We start from the raw sequence: 23,855 nt of genomic DNA, 5'->3' as shown, positions 1-23,855 counted from the left end.
TTATAGATGGTGAACAGCTTTTTATTTATTTTTTTTATGGCAAGATAATTTCTATAACTTACTATTTTTTTGTATCCATGCTTTCGTACCATTTTAATTCAACAGATTTATTAGAACTTTAACCCCCACCACATTTTAAGGTTAAATTTACGACCATTTCCACTACCTACCTACTACATATAATTGTTGAAGTTCCCTAAATTACGGGTATTTCTTTTTTCTTAAGTTTATCGATGCAACCTATTATAAGCCCACCCTTAAAGAAAATCTTGGATCCTCCCCTGCCAGGAAGTTCCTCCTCAACCTAAAATTATACATTTTCGTCTTCTGAGCATCATCCCCAAGCCTTCCAGGAAACACCTTCTAACCCCCCCCCCCCCCACCCGAATGACCAGACGTTTGAGTGTAATTTACTTTCGTCAAGATAGTACAATAGCTTTTTAATCTTTTTTTATTCCTAAATTTGTGGCACCGGGCATAATTAAATATCTGGTTTGCCGCTAGTCTTTTAGATAATTTTTAGACGACCGTTGAACCTTCTCTTGAAAGAGTCGACAGAGAACCTTTTAGGAATATCGTCCCCCTGGACCTAGAGTTGATTTGTCAGTAAACATCTCCTAGACGTCTAATTGCATGCTGTCAAGCTGTGACTGTCAGATTTTCTTGTTTAGTTCCAAATGTAACTTCTAGCATATTCGTCTTTATTAAATTCTTATTAATCACTCTTTGACTTAGTGTCCCATCGACGAAATGCTCCGTAGACTCTGTTATTGCGTTGAACCATTTAAAAATGAATAACGACATCTTCCTTAAAAGAAATGATGTTTCCTGACTGATTTTTAAGTCACCCAGCTTTCCTTTTGCCAAAAATTTTTGCAATGGTTTCCATGTACTGGCCAAGACTTCATTTTAAGACTTTTTTGATTTTAATACTTTACCAGCTTCCAGTAACAACAAAATAAAACTTCCCACAGACACCAAAATCAGTGAGGTAAATTGAGTAGGGGGTTCGGCCCTCATAGACTTTGAAAAATACCTTATAACAAGGTATTTGTCTGATGTATATTTGCTCAATGCTGTTATTTCTGCTGATTGTTTTTTTTTTTTCCTATTTGATTTCTGTCCATTATTAACCTTAAATAGCGTAAGGGGAAGGTACTATAGCTCAATTAAACTTGAAATATTTTGCATTCAGACCCGCTATTCTACAACCCCCCTTCCCTGCTAATTTGCAAATATATAGCCGAAATTGGTTTCTAAAGTAACGAAGAAAATAACACAGAAACTGGTCTTTTCTCGAAACTTGAATGAGTGGCATATAATATACAAGTACCGGAAATTTTCATGGAGGGAGAGCCGGATATTCCGGTATTTTTTAAAAAACGATCAGAAATTAAATTTTGAAAAACAAGTTTTTTCAGCTGAAAGTAAGGAGCAACATCAAAACTTATAACAAACAGAAATTATTACGTATATGAAAACCTTGCTCTGCCACAAAACCTTGTTCTCTATGTCAAACTTTTAACTTTTTGTCCTAATTCTATTAGGGCGATTCCTGAAACTCAATGGCCGTTTAATTAGAACAATAAGCTTTGTTCTGAAATTCTAAGAAAAATTTTAGCGTAAAGAGCAAGGTCTTGAGAAGGAGGCAACTCCTTTCATATACGTATTAATTTCTGTTTATTTTAAGATTTGAGCTTGCTCATGAATTGTGTTGCAATAGCAACACTTTGGTTTTGTCGTGTTTTTTTTTTTTTTTTTTGTTCTTAGCACCCCGATTTCAGCTTATTCCTTGAAAGTAGTAAGGGTCTAACCTCTGCGGTTTCTACGCAAAGTGTAGACCTTAGGCCAGATTGCTGAATACGACTTTGCATTTTGGAAACCTTTGTAAAGTTGTTGCCTGAAGCCAAAAAGGATGGTTTTTGCTTGTTTTTGAGCCAGAGCCTATAGCGTGTGAAGTGACTTGGGGTTTTATAGCCTTTGTGAAAGAGAACTATCTGAAGTTATGCAGTGAAGCTTTCGTTTCATCAAACCATGTTTCTGTTTTGGAGTTGAAAGCTCCGTAGCAGGCAAGCAGGCAGGCACCAGTTTCAAATTAAACATGGACTAAAATCTATAAGTGTTAAATATATTCGGCATTTACCCGGCCCTACAGCCAATATATCTTCTTTGAGTGATAAATAGAAAAAATTACAGAAATAAAAAATGGGGACCGAAAATAATGCTATCTATTGTTTCTGTCTATTTCTGTTCGTGATTTCAGCTGAGTTTATCATTCGGTTTTTCGCACTATAGATTGTGATAGAGAAATGGTATCAGGTGTGCCTCTTAAATTTTAAAAGTTCTCTCATTGCTAAAGAAATTACACTTTATCCTTTGCTCCTTTCTAAGTGATGACGTTAGAAACTTGGCCTACGGCAAAAAAGTCAACTTTTGCACTAAGACAGATAGATTTCAGCTGTTAGATCATAATCATTTTCCGCAATGAGGGGTTCTCAACTTTCGCTAGTTGGTGAACCTGTTATTTGTTTCCAGTGTATTTGATGGTAAGACCAATTTGGTTCCATTGGTAAGACATGTAGGGGACTTGTAAGTAATAATCGGCTGTTATGCTTCAATCATCTTTAACGATGAGAGGTTTGCAACTTTTGTTAGTTGCAATGAGGGGATGGCAACTTTTGGGAGTTGGTGTACCTAGTATTTATTTTAAGATCCTTACAGATTAACAACTGCACGTTTATTCTAAGCGAGGAAACAAAACCAAACTGTTTTGTTCAACCAAACTCGCAACACTTTACTCGGCGAAGCCGAACAAAGATTGCTGTGACACCTCACGTTGCCCATGCAACGTAGATCTAGTTTCAGTTGAAAAACTTGATGTTTTTTTTATTTAATTGCTTACAGATAGTATTTTTCAATGGGAAACATACGGAAAAAGTATTTAAAGAAAAGTAAAGAGCCTCATTAAACCAAAAATGAGCAGAAATAATGTCAAATAATCTTCAAAGTAAAACAATGGAGTCTAATAGAAAAAAAGAAAATGATACAAAATATTTTTTCTGTGAAAAAGACTATGTTAATAAAAAAAATAATTTAAAAAACTTTTTTCTACAAAAAAGTTTGTCAAAAAAAGTAAAGAGCCTCATTAAGCCAAAAATGTATCGAAATAAATTCAAAGGATTTTCCAAGCATAAAACTACCTAAGATCACTATAAATAAATGTACTAACCAAAAACGAACAGAAATTGCAATAAATAACCTATTCAACTCAAAACAAGCAAAAGTGGACACGAGCAGAGCTGACAACCCCTACAGCTCCTCAAGAAAAGAACATAATTTGCACTTCACTGAAAACGAAATACATTTTAAATGTTCTCATTTTTTTTGGTTTTAACAGCAAAGAAATATTAAGAATAAGGAATAAATACTAGAATATGTATATCAAAATGACAATACAGGGCTATTTGTTTTTTTCTTGTTTTTTTTTTAGTAAAGTGCAAATTTTGTTCTGGTCTTGAGAAGACATGGGTGTTGTCAGCCATACTCTTTCTAATTTTTGCTCGTTTTGAGTTTGACTAAGTTATCCATTGTAATTTTTGTTAGTTATGGGTTTCATTTATTTATTAATGGGGATTTGTGGGGATTTTTCACACTTGGAAGATAAGAATAACCAACTCATAGAATTTGACAATGCTTTCAGTAGTATCTCCTAACTGATTTTAAGGCAGAGCCCATTTCCTTCGAATCCCAGTCCTGAAACTTTTTTTTAGAAACTTCTTCAAGACGCAGGTGTTATTAATATTCTAAGAGATGCAGGTGCTTTTTTCGAAATAGGGATTGTTTTATTCAAAACATTTAAAGCCGTTTTTAAGACTTTTTTCTTCAAGACGTTTTTCAAGACGTGTCAGGACATTTCCAGAGTTTTTTTATAACATTTTTTTTCAAGACATTTCAAAATGTTGTTTAAGACATTTTTCTTCAAGCAATTTTTCAAAACTTTTCTAGGCCTTTCAAGACGTTTTTAAGAAATTTTCTTTAAGAGATTTTTCAGGACGTTTCAAGAAGTTTCAAGACGTTTTCAAGAGATATTCCTTCAAGACGTTTTTCAAGACGCTTTTCAAGATATTTCAAGACTATTTTAAGAAACTTTTCTTTAAGATGTTTCTAAGACGTTTCAAGATGTGCTTTTCTAAGAAACTTTTCAAGATTTCTTCAATTTTCTCCAAGATGTTCATTTTTCTTCAAGATGTCTCTCAGGACGTTTTAAGACGATGTTAAGACATTTTTCTTCAAGACATTCTTAAAGACGTTTCAAGACGCTCAACATGTGTTTTTCTAAGCAGCTTTTCAAGATTTCTTTGGCTCTCACGTAATAGGGAATGTTTACTTGTGTTAAGGATGAAGTAACCTTCCATGACATGTTTCTTTAGAGGGCCCGTGGGGAATCCCCGCTTGTAACTGAGGAGGGCACACACGTGGGTTGTTGTGTAATTACGATACAAACGTGAGTGTTACGTAATACTTTAAGAGACTTCATTTCCTTTAAATGCGTTTTTTCAGGGAATCTTTATGCTCTAAAGATTTTCTTCTAGATTAGGATTCGAAAGAGATTTCCCCTCAAAGGAATTGAGCGCTAGACAGCTGGACTATGAAAGCCTTTCTAATATATGATTGGGGGAATACTGTCTATGTGATAACCTATCTGTTACAGCGCTACGTTACACCTGCCTGTTACAGCGCTATTAATTTTCCAACGTTACATAGAAAAGTTAAGTTAGCTATTAAATCAGAGAGAAGTTACATGGCATTGGCTTTAGACGTTTCCTTGCGTAAATGTATTTAAGAATCATCCTGGAACAAGAAATCTAAAAGACAGAGGCTTTTGCAAATACAAGCATACTAATGAAAAACGTTATAAAATCTTGAAATGAAGGATAAAGCAATAAAACTCAACAAATAGAAAAAAACAAAACGTAAAAAAACAATATAGGATAAAATATAAGCAAAAAGCATGAATTAAAGAAAGGCGGGGGCAATAGCAATCAATTCCGGCGAGGGAGGATGGGGGTTGTTATAAAAGGTAAATTTAAGTCATATTAAGAGATATTTATGAGAGGTTTAAATGAAAATGAATTCCAGCGAGGGAGGGGTGGGGGTTGTTATAAAAGGTTAATTTAAGTCATATTAAGAGATATTTCTGAGAGGTTTAAATGAAAATGCCTCGTTTCTTTGAGCCACGACTTTCCTGATGGTTTCCTGATTTCCGGGAATCACAAAAGCTATAAAATCATGAAATCACAGAAAAAACAGTCAAAACTCAATAAACAGAAAAAAGTGGAAAAGCTAATAAACTATTAATATAAGCAACAAGTAGCATGAATAAAAGAAAGGCGGAAACTCTGACAACCAATTCCAGGGAAGGGGTTGTTTTTAGAGGTAAATTTAAGCCATACTGAGAGATATTTCTGAGAAGTTTTAATTAAAAATGCCTCGTTTCATTGAGCCAAAACTATTTGCATTCCTGGTTAACAAGGGCTTATTTGAATAAAATTTGTCTTCATACTTCACCTAATCTCGTTAGAGGTAAATTTAAGGTACATTAAGAGATGTTTTTGAGAGCTCTTAATAGGTAACTTACTAGAGGTAAATTCAAGGGGGTGATATAAGACATGTGACTTATTTCTAGGGGGATGGTTGCTACTAGAGATAAATCTAACTCAAATTGAGAGATATTTCTGAGATGTTTTAATGGAAATGTTATTTCATTGAGCCAAGATTTCGCATATTCAGTCCACCGTGGCAATATTTGGCTAGCCCACCCTAGAAACCCATTCCAAAGGGGGAGGTGGTTATTAGAGGTAAATTTAAGCCATATTAAGAGATCTCTGAGAGGTCTTAATAAATCTTCTTGTTTCTTCGACAGTGTGTCAGATTTTAGTCCTCCTCCCACGAAAAAATTCTTTTAACACCTCCCACCATAACTTTAAGCTGGAGAACCTGTTAGTCCAAGGCAATTCATGACATCATGGCAGACTATGGATGGCTCATGGCACTCTTGATCATTCCTAAGACATTTTTTCATATATTTTCACGATAAAACGTACTTGTGCCGACCTAGGGTGGCTTGGTGGTGCACTGAGTTGTTAGTAGTAGTAGTATTTTTGGGTTTTTAGCATACCGTTCATACTATACCTTAAACAATTTCAGATATTTTCTTAAAAAACGTAGCTGTGTTACCCTTGTAGCTGTGATAAAATGTATCTCTGTCGACCTCAGGTGACTTGTTGCTGTGGTGAGTTGTTAGTAGTAGTATTTTCATGTTTTTTGCATGGCATTCATGATATACCTTAAATAATTTCATATATTTTCTTAATAAAACGTAACTGTGTTAGCCTCAGGTGGCATTACACTGCAGTGAGTTCTTAATAGTAGTAGTATTTCTAGTAATAGTAGTGTTTTTTGCAAACCATTATTACTATACCTCAAAAATTTTCAGATGTTTTCTCGATAAATTGTCCGTTGGTGAACCTTATGCTGCAGTGAGTTGTTAGTAGTTGTAGTATTTTCAGTTTTTTTTCAAGCCATTCATACTATAACCTAGATTTTCCGATATCTTCATGATAAAATCGGTCCACCTATAACTAACCCAGGTACCTGCAACCGATATTTCGCACCCTGAGTGCCTGCAACCACCCAATTTTAACAGCTAGAAAAACAATATGAGTCTTATGGGTATTTTTTGTAAACTCGTACTGTTTTTTAAGGATTCCATCATTTTCGTACATGCTAGTTGGTCAGGTTAACCTAACCTACACATAATAGGTTAGGTTACGTTAGGCTATATGGCACTCCATCTAACCCAACTTAGCTTAACCTATCACTTTTAGGTTTAAATACATCTTAATGTAGCTTAAATTTACCTTTTACGAGATAAAGCGAAAATAGTATTGAAATTTACGCTTGTCAACCAGCAATGCATAGTCTTGGCTCAGTGAAACGAGGTACTTTTAGTATTACCTCTAATAACCCCTCCCCCTGGAATTGGTTACTAGGGTTCCCGCCTTTGTTTAATTCATGCTTCTTTTTGCTGATATTTTATCTTTTATATGCTTTTTCACCTTACATTTTTCTATTTGTTGAGTCTTAATTACTTTTTCTGTGATTTCGTGATTTTACAACATTTGTGATAACTGGTTATTAGGAATGCACAATCTTTTTACTCAAAGAAACAGGGCATTTTCATTGAAACCTCTCAGGAATATTTTACAAAAGCCTGAGTCGTATAGAATTTTTGCTCTAGGTTGAATTCAATAGGTAATCATTCACGCAATGAAATATCTAAGGCCAATGCTATGTAACATCTCACTGATTCAATAGCTAACTTGACCCGTATAAATCACGTTAGAAAATTAATTATACTGTAACAGGCAGGTGCATCTAAAAGATCAAAAATCAATGGCAATGGAATGATTGTGCGCTCTCGTTTGGGAGCGTAATCATTCTAGAGAGCAGTATAGGGGGTGGTCTCCGTACGTGGAATAGGCTATCACGTAGAAAGTGTTCCCAGAATCAGAATATTAGAAAGGTTTTCATAGTCCAGCTGTCTAGCCCTCCATTCTTTTGAGGGAAAATCTCTTTCGAATCCTAATGTAGACAAAATCCTTAGAGTGTAAAGATTCTCTTAAAAACACATTGAAAGGAAGTGAAGTCTCTTAAAGTATTATGTAACACTCACGTTTGTATCGTCATTACGGAACAACCCTCGTGTGTGCCCTCCTTAGTTACAAGCGAGGATTCTCCACGGGCCCTCTGAAGAAACAAGTCATGGAAGGTTGAACCTCCTTAACACAAGTAACCATTCCCTATTGAAAGATTTGAAAAAAAACTATTTCAAATCCTAATGCGGACAAAAATCTTTGAAATATAAGGGTTTCCTGAGAAAAACGTATTGAAAGAAAATGAAATCTCTTAAAGTATTACGTACGACTTACTTTCGCATCGTAATTACGTAAGACCCGACGTGTGTACCTTCCTCAGGTACAAGCAGGGCTTCCCACGGGCCCCTAAAGAAACAAGTCCTGTGAGATTGTGTCATCTTTAACACAGGTAAACATTGCCTTTTGCGCAGGAACAAAAAAAAAATCTTAAAAAATTGTCTTGGGAAAAGTGTCTTGAAATGTCTTGAACCTCTTGAAAAACGTCTTGAAGACAAAAGTCTTGAAAACGTCTTGAAACGTCTTGAAAAAGCGTCTTGAAGAAACTTGTTTTAAGAAACGTCTAGAAGAAAAATCTCTTGAAGAGAAAAGTCTTAAAAACGTCTTGAAAGTCATGAAATGTCTTGAAAAACGTCTTTAAGAAAAATGTCTTACAAACGTCTTGAAATGTTTTGAAGTGTCTTGAAAATCACCTTGAACAAAACTGTCTTAGAAAATGTCTTGGACTGTCTTGAAATGTATTGAAAAAAAATATCTTCAAAAACTTCTTGAAATGTCTTGAAACGTTTTGAAGAAACTTCTTGCTCAAAAATATTTTAAAAAATGTCCTTAAATATGTTAAAAGTCCTTAAATGTCTTGAAACGTCTTGAAGAAAAATATCTTAAAAAAACATCTTGTAATATCTTAAAGAAAACAATACCTATTACGTAAGAAGCATCTGCATCTCTTAGAACATTATTAACACCAGTTTCTTGAAGAAGTTTCTAAAAAAATTGTCGGGACCGGGATTCGAAGGGATAGGGCTCTGAAAAAAAGTAGTGAGGGGATACTACTGCTTTCGTCCGTAAAAACTCAAACAATCAGAATTTGTTGGTTCCCAATGCCAACTATCCTTTCAAAGGATAGCTAAGTCTTCTTAAACTTTTTGGTGCCATATATTTTAGCTTAATTTTGATGATTGTTTGCCTACATTTTCTTTTTCTTCAATATTTTAATTTGACGCCAACTACTGCCAAAAACTGCGGAAGTTCACGTGAAAGTTTTACCAATAAAAATGGATTTGCGGTTTTTCCTAAGTTTTCAAGATACTTTTGATATGCAAATTCCTCTTTTCCCGTTCCTTAGCACTTTTCAATGAAAGTACAAGAAAAAGCTCAAATAAAATTCTCAGATTTGGAAACCGTATTTTCCATGGGGTGGTGTATTTTCTTGGGTACTTTCCGCAGGGAGGGGGTGTTTTCTGGAGGGGTTGTTTTCCAGGGGGAGTTATTTTCCGGGGGATAAACGACTAGAACCCTTCCTTAGCTAGCTATTTTTTTGGTAGCTCTGCTATAGCAGAAAGGGCTATTTTTCCTTACTCAAATGAGTAAAACCTGGATTAGTTTATAAGGCTAGGATCTAATTCGGCTATCTTTCTCTGGTCGTTCTCCCCTTCCCCTTTCTTGGGATTTCTTATTAAATGGATAACTTCAGAAAATTATTTTTTCCCTATCTTGTTGCCTTGGCCCTATTTTGGTCTTCTTGCCTCTCAGTTTATTTCTATTTTAAAATTACTATAAGCTTTCTAGTATTCCCCTCAGAAATAAATTTGAAGGCCTAGATTCCCTAGGAATACTATTAATAGTATTTAACATCATTCTTCCTGTGTTTTTGACTTGTTGTGGGACAACAAGTCAAAATTTAAAGTAATAGGCGAGGCACTAAAAAAGGGCCCGCCCCCCACATGTACGTAATGATTTCTGTTTGTCTTATGTTATATAGTTGCTCCTTACGTTCAGTTGAAAAGGAAATGTTTTTTCCTTTCATTTCTAATGGTTTTTTAAATAATGCCATGAAACCTAGCCCCCTCCATGACACCTCAACCCCAAAATATATTCTCAGTGGAAGTATTGTTCCATGTAAAATAACCACCTCGCCAATAGATTCCCTCCGAAAATGTCTATTCTTGCTGAAAATGCCCCCCGTAAAATCTCTTGCGGATGAATCCGTCTGAAAATTGTCCTTATCATACTTTCCTCTGAAAAAGACATTAATTTCAAATCGTTTTTCAAATCAAAATTGAGATCTCCTTCCGTGCAAATTTTTCCAGAGAATTCCCTCCCTCGCCCCCTCCGTGAGAAGTTGATCCCATTAAAAGTTCTTAAACGGATTATTTCTCCCTGTAAAATTAATCCATGCAAAATTTATCTCGTGGAAATCCACCCCGCCATAAAAAAGCCCCTAAAAATGCCAAACCAGCTGAAAATTTCTTCTGGAACATTTTCCAAGAACAACTCCGAATACAAAATTGAAACAAAAAGAGAGATTATGACAAATTAAAAATAGTTTCGCATAGAAATTCTGTCAAATTCCCTAGCGTAAGATTTCGGAAAGTTTACCCCCCCCCCCCGAAAACTTCCATCTCAAAGGAAAATTCTCCTCGCAGAAAACTACCCCCCCCCCAACTAAAAAATGTTAGTATGCTTCCCAAAAAATATTATATGTATACAATGGGCAAATTTCCAAACTTACAGCTCTTTCCCCTGAGGCTGTGGAGTGTCATGGTGTCCCCAAAGGCATAGTTGCTAGACCTTTCATTTATGCTGACAGAAATGACTATCTCAAAAATCTTGTTAGACGACTTTAGGAAAAAGAGATGTGAGAGGGAGATTAGTCACCATCCAATCTTTTTGTTCGCTTAGAAAGGGCAGTAGAGCTTTAAATTTCCGTTCAAATCATCCCACTTTCAATCTTCTAGGACCATTGGGTCGACAAAATCAACCCTGGGAAAAATAAATAGTAAAACTACCACGCTCACTGGATTGGAAATGAAGAGATCTAATGTCCTTTCAAATAGTTGAAAGTGACTGATGGGTAACTCCCCCCCCACCCAACGCCAATCATGTCCCCAACCACTTACATTAAGACTACTACAAATTCATCAGCTCTTTTTATAGCTTTGAATTTACAGATAGATAGATTCAGCGTGCTGAGCCAGAGTGGATTTAGATATCAAACAGTTCGTGGTAACGAACTGTAGTAAGGAGCGACCCGGCCCAATAGTAACCGAAACTCTAAAAAATGGAATTTTGATACTAATAATTGCATCAAAAGAACTGCTTTTTTACGCTAATTCTAAATATATGTTTATTTTTTGTTTTTCACCAATTTTAGTTTTTCCCATCAAAAGTTACGAGCCTGAGAAAATTTGTTTTATGTTAGAAAAATTGGGGGAAACATCCCCAAAAAGTCCAAGCATCTTAACAAAAATCCCACCATCAGATTCAGCATATCAGAAAACCCTATTGTAAATGTTTCAAACTCCTATTTACAAAAATGTGGAATTTTGCACTTTTTCCCAGAAGACAGATCACGGAAGCATGTTTATTTGTTTTGTTTTGTTTTTTTTTCTTTTCTTTTGCCCAGGGGTGATCGTATCCATCCAGAGGTCCTAGAATGTCGTGAGAGGGCTTATTTTAATGGATATTAAAAGTTTTAGTGTCCTTTTTAAGTGACCCTTAAAATTGGAGGGCACCTAGGCCCCCTCCCACGCTCATATTTTCCCAAAATCACTGGATCAAAATTTTGAGATAGCCATTTTGTTCAGCATAGTCGAAAAAACTAATAATTATGTCTTCTTGGACAACTTAATCCCCCACAATCCCTGGGGGAGGGCTGCAAGTTACAAACTTTGACCATTGTTTACATATAGTAAGGTTATTGGGACGTGCACAGACGTTTTCAGGAGGGCTTTTTCACGTTAAAGGAGGGTCGGGGGAGGGGGCTACGTGGGAGGATCTTTCCATGGAGGAATTTATCACGAGGGACGGAAATTTCCACGAAGGGGCCGCAGGATTTTCTAGCATTATTTAAAAAAAATGAGAAAATCAAAAAATAAAAGTTTTTTCAGGTGGAGGTAAGAAGCAGCATTAGAACCTAAAACGAACAGAAATTATTACGTACATAAGGGGGTTCTTCTCCTACACAAAACCTCACTCTTTACGCTAAAGTATTTTTTAGTAATTTCAACTATTTGTTCTACGGCCTTTGTGATTCAGGGGTCATTCTTAAGGAATTAGGACGAAATTGAAGCTTTGGTGTAAAGAGCGAGGTATTGGCAAGATGGAGAACCCCCTCATATACGTAATAAAAATATACAAATATAGAATTTCGTTGCGTAGGTTAATTCGTAAGTTACGTATATTTATTACTAATAAAAACGTTAGTAAAACAAAATTTCTAGTTGCCTTTTTAATTAACCAAAAATAGGAGTGCAACTAGGCCTTCCCCCACACCTCTTTTTTTATCAAAATCGTCCGATCAAAACTATGAGATAGCCATTTAGCCAAAAAAGAAATTAATATGCAAATTACATTTTAATTATACATTTGCGGTGAGACAAAATCAAAACATGCATTAATTAAAACAAGTTCAGGAATTAAACGAAAAAACAAGTTTTTTAACTGCAAGTATGGAGCGACATTAAAACTTAAAACGAATAGAAATTATTCCGTATATGAAAGGGGTTGTCCCTCCTCATCGCCTCACTCTTTACGATAAAGTTTTTATTGTTCTAAAAAGTAGAGTTGTTGGAAAGAGTCAAACTTTAGCGTAAAGAGCGAGGCGTTGAGGAGGGGACAACCCCTTTCATATACGGAATAATTTCTGTTCGTTTTAAGTTTTAATATCGCTCCTTACTTGCAGTTAAAAAACTTGTTTTTTGTTTAATTAATAGATTAAAACGAAAAGAAATGTTACGTATATGAAAGGGCCTTCATCCTCTTCAAGACCGTGCTCTTTACGCTAAAGTTTTTCTTATGGAACTTTCATGTTAAATTTTGCTCGTTTTGAGTTTGATTCGTTTTTTTTTGTAATTTCTGTTGGTTTCGGGTTTAGTTCATTTATTGATTGTGAATTGTGACAGTTTTACACTTGGAAAATTACTTTAATTTATTTCTACTCATTTTTGGCTTAATGAGAGTCTTTATTATTCTTTAACAAACTTGTTTTGTTTAAATTTTTTGTAAATTGTAAAAAAAAATTAATAAAGTTCTGCTCATTTTTATTGACATAGTCTTTTTCATAGAGCAAGCGTATCATATATTTTTGTTTGTTTTTCTATTAGACTCCATAGTTTTTACTTTGAACATTATTTGACCTTATATCTGCTCATTTTTGGTTTAATGAGGCTCTTTACTTTTCTTTGAAAATTTTGTTCCGTATATTTCCCATTAACAATTACTATCTGTAAGTAATTAAATGAAAAAAAACTGAAAATAAGGTGCAACATCAAACCTTAAAACGAGCAGAAATTATTACGTATATGAAAGGGGTTGCCTCCTCCTCAAAACCTCGCTCTTTACACTAATTTTTTTATTTTTATAGTATTTTTATTTATTTTTATAGAATTTAAAAACAAAGCTTATTTCTGACCTTTTTTTTAATAATATCTCTATGAAATATTCCGATGCTTGTGTATTATACACCACTCACTCAAGTTGACGACATGCAAAGCTCGAGAACAAATCGGTTTTTTGTTACTTTAGTAACAAGTTTGGGATATATATTTGCAAATTAGGGGGACGGGGGATAAAGTATAGCGGGTTTGCATGCAAAATGTTAATAAAGTCTTATGAAGTTATAATTGCTTCCTGAAGAAAACTGACCAAATAATTTACCCCCACCCCTTTATGTGCAAATATATAACCCAAATTATATATTTCCTATCGATTCTGTCACTTGTCTTTGTCATGTATCGTGCTAAGCTGAAAGAAACTAACAAAGAAACCAGTTTGTTCTCGAGTTTTACACAGCATAAACTTATGAGAGTGGTGTATAATACAAAAGCACCAAAATTCCTTCCCCCTAGGGAAAAGAAAAAAACAAAACTCAAATAAAATTCTCAAATTTGAAAAGCCTTATTTTCCGAAGGGGGGGATATTTTCGCGGGGGTGTTTATTTTCCTTAGGGGTTATTTTCCACGGGGGGAGGGGAATTTGCTGAGGGGTATTTTCAGTGGTGTTTGGGTATTTCCACGAGGGGGTATTTTCTAGGGTGGAAGGGGCGTTTTTCGAGGTATGTTTTCCACGGCGGATTATTTTATGTGGGAGAGGCATTTTCCGGAGGGGTATTTTCCGTGGAGAGGCAATTTTCCTGGGGGTATTCTTCTGGGAGGCATTTTACACGGGGTTTCATTTTCCGGCGGACAAACGCTGGGTGGGGGACCAACGCTGGCCACCTTCTCAGTAGATATTATTGTAGCACTCAATGGTAAGAGATATGACTTTCCAAGGACAAATCAGCACCACACCAAAAACTAGTAAAAGATAGAGTGGCTGCATATTTTTGAATTAATAGATTTGGCCTAGTTAAATTAGTCAAAACACATCCCAAAAATTTTAGCATACTATATTTCTATGCTATCAATTTTTCAGAAAAAAGACTGCCGCAGTCATAATTTATCCTTCTTATCGTAGATTCCGCTAATGCTGCTACGGATTTTTGCTATGCCGTAAATTTTAATCTTTTTCCGTGGGTTTTCGTCCTCTTCTGCTCAATTACAACTAAAACTCCGTAAAAAACTACTGGTTATAGATCTATGACAAGCTTCAGAAAAAAAAGTGCCTAGAAATATATATTTACAAGATTGACAATAAATATTTTCCGTTTTTAGTTAAAGATGGAATACTGATCATGTGCTGTGGAGGCTAGAGATTGTTAATTATAGAGTAAAATAAAGTTTTTACAGTTGTATCAGATGCTACGAACTATTCTTCTGTATAGACATATTTTTTTTTTCGTCAGTTCTTACGATTTTTAATAGAAAACCTAAATGCTTGGCCGCCAAAAATCCGTGTCCTATCTTTGCAATGTTTGTAAGTAGTAACGGTTAAAAACTCTCAGAAATTTTCTTTTGAAAATGATTGTTATACAGACATGCCCAAAATGGAAATAAACATGTAATTTTATAAATTTACAAGATACCAACAAAAAGAATTTCCCAGATGAAGACTTACAGTTCAAAATTTTTTTAAAACTCAGAAAAATCAGCCAGAAGCTGAAAAAAGTATTCATTTCACAATATATGTTTATAATAAATTTAATAATACCTATACCTATTGACAAAACATTATTGCCTTTTATCATCCCTTTCACATTCCCAAGCGTTATTGATAATATATACTTGGAATCCATCATAAAAAATTAATTGTTGCAAAAAATTGCTACTCTGTAGACGAAACGGGTACTTCTATAGCACAGTGACATAAATTAAAGTTCCATGTTTGACTCAAGACCATCTATTAAAGGCTAACAACCACTTGCTTACTATCTAGAATTCTGAATAATACTAATATGGAAAAACACGATAATTTCTCTTAGAGAAGTAGTACTCAAAATACTCTAATAACATTTATTTTATTTTGTTGGTTCTAGGCGCCCCCCCCCAAGAAAATGTCCTTGGCCAGAAAAATAACCCTACGAAATACCCCCGTCTCGCAGAAAATTGGGTTTTCCAAATTCAAAATTTTATTAGAGTCGTGTTTTCTCTAACTTTCGTTGAGAAGTGCTAAGGGAAAGCAAAAAACAGGAATTTACACACCACAAGCATCTCAAAAAATTAGATTTAAAAGACTTCCATATGAGTTTCAGCAATTTTTGGCAGTAAAATCATCAAACTTGAGATTAAAATATGTGGCACCAAAAAGTTTAAAGGGTTTAAGAGGCGTTTAGGAACCAGCAAAGTTTTTACGGACGAAAGTGTTGTCAAATTCTACGAGTTAGCGTTTCTTATCTTCCAAGTGCAAAACTACCATAAATCACCATTAATAAATAAATGAAACCCAAAATGAACAGAAATTACATTAGATAACCTAGTCAAACTCAAAACGAGCAAAGATTAGAGGAGTAGGGCTGACACCCCCTCCCTGTCTTCTTAAGATCAGAACATAATTTTTAATTTACTGAAAAGAATATAATAACCCTGGATTGTCAGTTTAATATATATATTTTGACATTTATTTTTTTTAATCTTAAAACTTCTTTATTTATTAAAAGCAAAAAAGTGAAAATGTTTAAAATGTGTTTTTTTTTAAGTAAAGTGCAAATTATGTTCTGGTCTTGAGAAAGAGTGGGGGTTGTGAGCCCTACTCTTGTTAGTTTTTACTGGTTTTGAGTTTGACTCAGTTATTTATTGTAATTTCTGTTAGATTTGGGTTTAGTTTATTTATTGACAGTGATTTGTGGTCGTTATAAGCTTAGAAAATTATTTGAATTTATTTCTACTCATTTCTGGCTCAATGGAAGCCTTTACTTTTATTTGAAAAAATTGTTTTATGAAACGTTTTTAAAATCAATTTCTGTTCCTTTTTTATTGAAATTAAATATATATAAAACTAGTTTTTTTAACTGAAAGTTAGGAGCGACATTAAAACTTAAAACGAACAGAAATTATTCCGTATATGAAATGGGTTATCCCCTCCGCAATCCCTTGCTCTTTACGCTAAAGTTTTTAATTGTTTTAAAAAGTGGAATTGCGGCAAAGAGTCAAACTTTAGCGTAACGGACAACCCATTTCATATACGGAATAATTTCTGTTCGTTTTAAGTTTCAATGTCGCTCCTTACTTTCAGTTAAAAAAACTAGTTTTTTTATTTAATTTCTGAACGTTTTTGAATTAATGCATGTTTGATTTTGGCTCTCCGTACATAAACTATTAAATTGAAATTTGCATATTAATTCTTTTTTTGACTAAATGGCTTCCTCTTAGTTGTGATCAGACGATTTTGAGAAATAAGGGGTGGGGAAGGAGGCCTATTTGCCTTCCAATTTTCCGGTTACTTAAAAAGGCAACTAGAACTTTTAATTTTTAACGAACGTTTTTATTAGTAGAAATATACGTAACTTAAGAATTAACTTACGTAACAAACTTTATATTCTTATATTTTTGATTATATATATGAGGGGGTTTGTCCCCTCGTTAATACCTCGCTCTTCACACTAAATCTTAAGTTTTTTCCCAATTCTTTAAGAATGACCCCTGAATCAGAAAGGCCATAGAATAAATAATCGAAATTACTAAAAATACTTTAGCATAAAGAGCGAAGTATTTATCTCCTCCTAAATACCTCGCTCTTTATGCTAAAGTATTTTTAGAACCCCTCATATGCGTAATAATCTCTACTCGTTTTAAATTTTAATGCTACTCCTTACTTTCAACTGAAAAAACTTTTTCATGTTTATATTTTCATTGTTTTTTTAATAGTAATGCTAGAAAATCCTGCGCCCTTTTCATTGAATTTCTCTTCCCCCAAGAAATATTCCTCCAAGGAAAGATCCTCCCACATAGCCCCCTCCCTTCAACCCCACACCCAAACCAAAAAATCCCCCTGAAAACGTCGGTACACTTCCCAATAACCATTACTGTATGTAAACATTGGTCAAAGTTTGTAACTTGCAGCCCCTCCCCCAGGGACTGTGGGGGAGTAAGTCACCCCAAAGAGAAAGTTATTATGGTTTCCGACTATGCGGAACAAAATGGCGGCTATCTTAAAATTTTGATCCGTTTACTTTGGGAAAAAAATAAGTGTGGGAGAGGGCCTAGGTGCCCTCCAATTTTTTTGGTCACTTAGAAAGGGCACTAGAACTTTTCATTTCCGTTAGAATGAGGCCTCTTGCAACACTCTAAGACCACTTGGTCAATACAATGACCCCTGGGAAAAAAAAAAAAATAAATAAACACGCACCCGTGATCTGTCTTCTGGCAAAAAATACGAAATTCCACATTTTTGTAGATTGGACCTTGAAATTTTTTCTATAGAATTCTCTGATACGCTGAATGCGATGGTGTGATTTTCGTTTTCCTAACCTGACTTTTAAGGGGTGTTTTCCCCCTATTTTCCAAAATAAGGCAAATATTCTCAGGCTCGTAACTTTTGGTTACAAAGACTAAATTTGATGCAACTTATATATTTAGAATCAGCATAAAAATCAGATTCTTTTGATATATCTTTTAGCATCGAAGTTCCGTTTTTAGAGTTTCGTTTACTATTGAGCCGGGTCACTCCTTACTACAGTTCGTTACCACGAACTGTTTGATAGCATTTCTCATAGAAATAAAAAAAAAATACATCTATTGCTTTTTTTTCAATCAGACTCCGTCATTTTCAATTTTTCTACTATATATCCCGCAGGGAAAGGTTATTTTATTAGGGGTTTTTTTGCAGGCGAGGATTTTACTCGGGGTGTTTTTTTTTGGGGGGGGGGGACTTTTTTCAGGAGTGTTTTTTCTGGGAGGGTATTTTCCGGAAGGGTTTTTTCAGTGTGGCTGGCATTTTTCGAAGAGGGGTGTTTTCCATGAGGGAATTCTCTGGGGGGGGGGTAAACGCTGGTCACCATTAAATTTACATCTTATAAAGGATACTTGTTGCGAAATGTGACAGACTAATATTTTAGCAACAACGTGTGGACCAAAAAATACTGTTTTCAGTGTCAATATACTTTTTAAGAGAGGAAACCCGAAGGCTCATGAGAATTATCGTTTAATTGCACTTGCCCTGCTTTAAGTAAGGTTTTGGAGAAAATATTAGATACCAGGCTTTCCAATCGGTTAAATAAAAATATTTTAATACATGAGGAACAAGGAGGTTTCAGGACAGGGTGTGCGACGACAGATAGTGTGTTTATTTTAAAGGCATTGGTGGATACATATGAAAAGGGAAAAACTTGTCTTTATGTGGGATTTCTGGATCTCCATCAGGCTTTCGATAGTTTCGACAGAGAGTTACTGAATGATGCCATGCTAAATATTGGCCTTCCCCATTCATTTTTTAGATTGATAGTGAGCAGGTATACTTGTGTGAGTGGAATCATACAAGTTGGTAATGGATTTTCGAAGCTTTTTGATATTAAGCGGGGAGTAAAACAGGGCAGCACCCTTTCACCTAAGTTGTTTAACATTTTTATTAATGATGTTGTTAAATTAATTCAATACCATTAATATATCGGAATTAGTTATTTGCAAGTTTATAATAATGAATTTAAATCCGCTATATATTACTGTTTTATTAAAGTCGCAACCAGTTAAAGCAAAAAGAAAGGGAAGTCACTTTCTAGCGTTTAAACAGATGTACCGACACGTGTAGTAACCAATTATAGCCTCTTGAAATTTACTTTCACAATTCATACCTGAGTTTTTCAGCCTTTCTTATAAATAATTCCCTATCCATGTGTGTTCAAGGTAAAAACTACTCCAATTTGTTCGTTATTACTGTATAAGACATGCGCTACTTATTTTTCCGAAAGGCCGATTGATTTTGTCTCCAGAATCAAGATTCCTATAGAAATTTAACATAAATAGTTCATTGGACCTCTCTCAAAGGTGTAAACATTGTCTGGTGTGGGTCAATCAAATGATCTTCCAAATTGACTCTGATTTGGCTCTTGAGACAAAAGCGTCTAAATGAAGAAAAATGGCACTGCCAGTGCCATCTTTGGCACTGCCACACTGTATAATTAAAAACGAGGTTATTCTATGTGTAGTTCAACTAAGATGTTGTAAAACGTTTTTACAAGCTTGAAATAATCATACGTATATCAAAGGATTTTGAATTCCCACCTGAGCATCAAGCCATTGTTTTATTGAGTCTGAAGGTTGTTAGTCTGATTCGATGGATCAATTATATAGTCTACAACATTCAAGTTAATTGTGTTCTCACATACCAAATTGCTATAGAATGACTTCATTAACAGACACAGACTTACTATAGTTTTACATTGGCTAAAGAAGGCATGTCGTAATGGTTTGCTTGATGTCTACAGGAGTTTAAACTGAGTTCTGGTTGTTGGGCTTTTCTAGTTGACCAATCATAGGCGATTTCATATTTTTACGTTACGTAGCTTACATTACCGGTAATTTGAAACGGCTGCTAAAGTTTTAGTTTTGACATAGTCTGTTCAATTGAAAGCCCTCCTCCCTTTTAACATAGGGACAATTACCCATCTTTTCAGTTTAAATTGGAATTGCCAAAAAAAGACATTTTCAACGAAGATTTCCCCTCCCCAAACGATATTTTGAAAATCTAGAGGGTCAAAAAATGTAGTTGGCCACCTGCCCCCCTATCCCTAACTCTTCTAATTGATTGCACTAGTTCTAGTGCCTATTATTAGGCTTATGTCTTGAAACAATTATATTATTATTGGGATTCTAACAAGGTAATATTGTAATGCCTTGACTAAATATGTATTCAGCAAACCGCGTCTTTCTAAGGCTTGCATCAAAAAAAAAAAAACGCCAAAAATACCGTGACATAAAATTGTTTCTAAAAAGAAAGGTTTTAATAACATAGTCATCTATATATTAAATATTGTTTTTAATTTGAGCTTTCGCTAAAATAACTTACTTCCAAATTTTTATCACGTTTTTGTTCACTTTCATAGTTGATTTTCTTTTTTCTTATTTTTTTTTAATTTCAAGTAGTTAGAAAAAGCTGTGCAAAAATTATTGAATAAAGTGTTAAAAATATGGAAAAGAATAGCCTTGACTGATACCGTACTTGAATGTGTTCATTTGTAAGATCATTGTGTATTCTTGCGTAAAGACAAGATTTTTCTTTTGGGTCAATTTAGGGCATTTCTGAGTACATTGGGGAAGGGATTCCAATTTTAGCAGAGGGGCTTTGGAGCGATTAGAGAGTGCGTTTGCTGAATTTGTGACAGAGTGTAATTCTTCAAAAAAGCTGGGCAGATGTTTACTGCTAGTAATTGCTTTGAGAATGTCCCAATATTAAGTCTATATTGTTTTAACTCCTCAAATTTAAGGTTTATTTATTTGATAGAGATTCTATAGTTTGCCCTTTTTGGTCGTGTAGTGGAGCATAAGGACGAGCATTAGTTTTGGATTTAAAGAAGTGAGTACCACTGACAAAAGAGGCAGGGTTAAAAATAATTAACTAAAAGTAGCTTTTACCAAATTTTAATAATATCTGATGAAAAAGCTTGACCATGGGTATCTGAGCTTAGGTAAGATCTAGGTTCTTAGAAATGTATTTAGGGGATGGACAAAACCATTAAAAATAAAATAGCTGAGTTTCGACATTTTGATAAAAGGGACTACACATAGAACAAACTGGTCTTCATTGAAAAACTGGTCTTCTGTACATGCCAACTTCTGTCAATTAGCTTTAGTATCGTTTTTCAATCTAGCTAAGTCATCAAAGCTAGTGCTAAACCCGTTGAGGTACCCAAATATGATACTGTTTTTGGATCTCGTTCTTCGACAAAAAACTGAGCCATGGGGCTGCAAAAGGAGTTTGATTATACACGCACTTTGCCTTGTTATGCTACAATAGGTAAGTAAAAAAAAAAATCTTAATATAAATTCAACAGCATGTTGGGGTTTGGTAAGTATAATTTGCCTACTGAACGGGTGCTTAAAGTTATCTGAATTTTAAAAAATCCATGTCTCTACAAAAGTCATGACGAAACGATGGCTTGACAAAAAACTCTTAAAAAACTGCCTTGACAAGTAACCACCGTGACGAAAAAGTCCTAGGTCCAAAAATGCACGGACAAAATTAGTCGGATAGTAAATTTCTGGTGTCTCTGGTGTGACTATATCTCTTCGGTACCTGATTTAGAGGTGCCTGTTGACATGATTTTGCTCCATCTTCTAAAGACTTTGACATAGTATGTCATAAGCGACTTGTAATCAATTTGCGTGAAGCCGAGCTTGAAGATAAATCACTGCTATAGATTTTATTTTCTTCACTTTAGATCTCAGCAAATTCAACTATTTGGTGAATCTGGTAACCATATTCTTTCCTCTTCATGAAAGTTTATTGGGCTTATGCTGTTTTTTGTTTTTATTAGTGATACTCCTTCCACTATTAGCAGTAAATTAATATTTTATGCTAAACTTCTTAGTCGTGAAGATTTGTCGGTACTGAAGAAGTTATAATGCCGCTAAACTTGGGCTCTGCCACAATGTGACAACTATTAATCATGATCTATACTTGCTTGAAGAACATCCACACTTTTTGCTGCTATGGAATGAACTTTTTTTATACTCTTACGCAATCTGAGCGCTATCGTTGAAGAGCGTTAAGCTATATACAATTTTCACTGGGTTCTCATTCGAAGTGCCTAACACCTATAGAGTAAAGGGCCTTGAAAGTGACGGGACTTGTGAGGTATATGGATTTAAAATTATTGAAGTACATCTTATACTTGTGGTTTAATTTTAACTTGGAAGCATATCAAGAAATTGCAGTTGAATTTCGCTTAAAAGTGTAGTGCAGTAGGTGATTGATGAAATTGTGTCCGGTTAGTGAAGAGGGTGAAATTAAAACGATGAGGATAATATATCTGTGTGTAATGTTGACCTGTTATGTGTGAGAGTATACGGGTTGACAGAACTTTAAGTTGCTTTAAATTATTATTTTCTGAACACAATATATGAACTGTGTATACAGAATATGGAGAGAAGCGTTATCATAGTTCAGGGTGTGGGTTTTTTCTGGCATTGTTTATGCAATTACAAGCGCAGTTACAGATGTTGTGTAAACATAGAATGTTCTTTAAGAAAAGAGGAGGTGTATAGAGTTCCATTTCTATCTTCTTTTTTTTTGGAAACAAAGTTCATACTAAACAGCACAAAAATCAAGAGGAAAAAATTAGACTAGTACAATATACGCAAATTAATTATTAGATCTTCTTCGACTGATCTCTCCTAGAATGTCAGGCGTCATTCTCAATAAATCATAAGCTATTATATTGGAATCCGTATCTATACGCTTATCTTTCAATTTAACCATTATATCTAAAATTATCTTCCTACCTGGGAAACCATTTTCCTTCAGTAATCCTCCCTTTACTGGAAACTTAGGAGGTTCCCATTTTGAACATTCTTTAAAACGCAATACTTTGGCTTCGTATTTAATAAGTTCTTCTATGTACGTCTTTACATCTTTCGGTGGTTTCTTATCCCTTTAAGTTATTTTTTTTTATAATTCTTCTCTGTTCCGAACATTGCCAAATCAAACTCAAATGCCGAAACCTTCAATCGCTTGTGAAAATTCTCCCCATATGAAGCATGATTCATTGGGGATGCCAGGAGTGATATTGGATGAAGGTCTAAGCCATTTTTCTTGCTTTTTGTCATAACCATTTCAAATTCCTTTACATTCGGAGATTTAATTAAGCCCAAGTATGCAGCTAAGCGATCTTCAGTAATTCTAGGAACTTCTATGAACAAAATTATTCTCTGTGCTGGGTCACCAACAAATTTTATGCAGAGTCTTTTAAATCCTCATGTCCACAAAACCCATCAACTAAAATGCAATCCAAGTTAAGGAACATTACATTAATCGTAAGGTCTCTTCTTCCAGCAGCAATTGTCCAATCAGCAATAAATTAGTGTGTGAATCTCCCATAGAATATGAAGTGTCTTAAAATTGTTAAAAAATTATCTTTTTATTCTCTGAGCAAATTTAATGGAACATCTTTCAAATCCTCATGCCCACCAAATCCATCCGACTAAATTGCCATTTAAGTTAAAGAACATTGCGTTAATCATAAGGTCTCTTCTTCCAGCAGCAATTGTCCAATCAGCAACAAATTAGTGGGTGAATCTCCCACAAAATATGTAGTGTCTTAAAATCGTTAAAAAATTATCTTTTATTCTCTGAGCAAATTTAATGCAACGTCTTTCAAAACCTCATGCCCACCAAAACCATCCGACTAAATTGCCATTTAAGTTAAAGAACATTGCGTTAATCGTAAGGTCTCTTCTTCCAGCAGCAATTGCCCAGTCAAATTCAACAAATGCAACTTTTGCATACATTCCATTCGTCACTTTGTCAGCCCTTAATGCAGCAACTTCAGAGATTTCCTTTTCATTGATACATGCTTTTTTCCATGTTTTTGCCACAATTATCAATGATTCA

The 23,855-nt window shown here is 34.7% G+C and overlaps 1 protein-coding gene across 1 annotated transcript in view; it reads right to left on the bottom strand.

Annotated features, from left to right (window-relative positions):
- The window catches only part of LOC136031274 (small conductance calcium-activated potassium channel protein 2-like), a 294,910-nt gene extending 275,729 nt beyond the window's left edge, over nt 1–19,181 (bottom strand). The window contains exon 1 of the mRNA XM_065710711.1: nt 19,099–19,181. The gene's annotated coding sequence lies outside the window, so the exon portion shown is untranslated. The remainder of the gene's footprint in view (nt 1–19,098) is intronic.
- Nucleotides 19,182–23,855: the final 4,674 nt, after the last annotated feature.

This window comes from Artemia franciscana, chromosome 9 (genome assembly GCF_032884065.1).
Source record: "Artemia franciscana chromosome 9, ASM3288406v1, whole genome shotgun sequence".
Taxonomy (NCBI): Eukaryota; Metazoa; Arthropoda; class Branchiopoda; order Anostraca; family Artemiidae; genus Artemia; species Artemia franciscana.
This window is presented reverse-complemented; position numbering and strand designations above follow the sequence as displayed.